Raw genomic sequence first — 2,426 nt, 5'->3', positions numbered from 1 at the left:
AATCAAGAAATAACACGTGACTCTCTTAGATATAGTAGATGAGTCTGAGGCCTTAGGGTTTATGTTCTTCCAATCCACTCTGTGTCTGAATCAAGGCAGCAGCTGTTGGGGGTGCGGGGAAGCGTTAGAAATACAAAGAGTTGGGCTTCCCTGGTGGCGCAGTGGTTGAGAATCCGCCTGCCGATGCAGGGGACACGGGTTCGTGCCCCGGACTGGGAAGATCCCACATGCCGCGGAGAGGCTGGGCCCATGAGCCATGGCCGCTGAGCCTGCGCGCCTGGAGCCTGTGCTCTGCAACGGGAGAGGCCACAACAGTGAGAGGCCCGCGTACCACAAAAAAAAACAAAAAAAAAGAAATACAAAGAGTTGATAGAATTGTCAGAAAGATAAAGACTTTCAGGACACGAAGTGGCAACACTAAAAAGTTTGCATCATACCTTAATGTTCCATTGCTGATATTTATATATTTATATTGCTGATTAGAGTTTCCTGGTCAGCTTCAGATTTTCACCAAGTCCTTGCAACACTTGGGGAGCTACACTTAGTGAGACAATATGTAGAAATATATTGATGTTTCACTGAACTTCCACAGAAACAAATTTTCTTAAATATCAATACTTTTTTTGTGTTAGTGGGGCTTCATTTCTCATTTAAAACAAAATGGTCCTCATTTAAAAACCAAATATCAAGGAAAAATAAACTCATGAAAGAGGCAGGGATACTTTGGTATTGGCTATTTCAAAACGTGATGAGAAGTGACCTGAGAGGAAATATTTTTATTTTCTCTTCACCAATAGTTAAAACAGTAAGTAAGGCTGGAAGAATTGTTGAGCCCTGAGTCTTAGCTCCTTTGCACCAGGCTTTCTTTGTTAACACCCAGCCAAGTAAAACAAGATTAACTTTCTTGAAATGCTGTTTTCATCTCATTACTTCCCAATTCAAAACTCTTAATTTCTTCTCTATTGGTCATTAGAGAATGTCATTAATAATACATTTTTAGTACTAAAAGAGATCTAAATATATATTTAATCCAATCATCTGTCCCTTTGACAAAAAGGAGAAACAAATTCCCAGAGAAACTAAGTGAATTATTCAGGTCACACAGTTAGTTATTGAGGGATCCAGGCCCAGAACTGGTTCTGACTTCCATTCATGGGCTTTTTTTGGAATTTCATCACCTCAGGGTATACAGAACCCCACAGCAAGACTCAGTGTTCCCGTTCAGCTTTATAGTCTGTGCTTATCTCCTCTAAATTGCCCTCCTTACAGTTCTTCAAATACCCCCAGGCCTGAAATATCTTCCCTTATTTTTTTTCTCTATTCAAATGTCTTCCCATGGAATTCTTCCTGAGCAACTCCAGTCTCAGGAACAATTAATATTAGTTACACTCATTTGCTATGTTTCCCACTTACTTTTATGTATATATAAAAGCTTATGACAAACATAAGGCTGTAAACTTTCAGAAATAACTTTTTTCTTATATATTTCTATATCCATAATCACTCTATCACATTATTTAAATATTTAGAGGGTGACACAAGAGGGAAGAGATATGGGAATATATGTATATATATAACTGATTCACTTTGTTGTAAAGGAGAAACTAACACACTATTGTAAAACAGTTATACTCAAATAAAGATGTTAAAAAAATTAATAAAATTTAAATATATATATATATTTAGAATACATTTATATTTGTGAAATGACACAAATGAATGGATAATATTGTGGATTCCTTCTGTTGTATGTATATAAGAAGTCTCAAAATTCCATAAAATGCAAAGTTGTAATATAAACAACATCACTCTATCTTTTGGGTTAAAATTAGGATGATTATACATTTGCTGTTGGAATTTTTCTTTATAGAAAGTTGAGATGGGTATAAGTAAGGAGTGCTTTTAAGAGAAAGGATCTAAGATTAAAAGGTTAAGATTCTTAACCAAAATCAAGTTTGTTTCTAACTAAAGTAGAAATCCAAGGCTCTTAGGTCTTTCTGTCTATTCTCCCCAACCTTTCAAACTTACTTTCATAAGTTCTTCTTGTACAGAATTAGACTCATAGTATCCTTTTGAAACCCAGTCCGTGGTTATGTGGCAACCAGCTCATTCTCACTATGTGTCAGTTGGTAGCTCACCAATGTCCTCTATTTAAACTGAGGTTATGCACACAGACAGATTCCAAATGAATGCAGATATCACTAGTTTTGCTGTTTTGGCCAAAGTTCTTAGCACCAGTCTTGTACTTTAATCTGCCACTATGGTTTAGTTCCCATAGTTACCAAAGATGAAAATCCCATTGTTACTTAAGATGAAAATCAGCTGGACACATAGTGCATATTTTCAGCAGACCATTTATATGAACAAAGGCCAAAAATCTGTTAAAAAACAAAATTCAACTGGGTAAAGTTAAAGACCTAATTGGC

The sequence above is a fragment of the Kogia breviceps genome, chromosome 14 (genome assembly GCF_026419965.1).
Source record: "Kogia breviceps isolate mKogBre1 chromosome 14, mKogBre1 haplotype 1, whole genome shotgun sequence".
In the NCBI taxonomy this organism is placed as follows: domain Eukaryota; kingdom Metazoa; phylum Chordata; class Mammalia; order Artiodactyla; family Physeteridae; genus Kogia; species Kogia breviceps.
The sequence above is the reverse complement of the archived record's forward strand: the minus strand, read 5'-3'. Positions refer to the sequence as shown.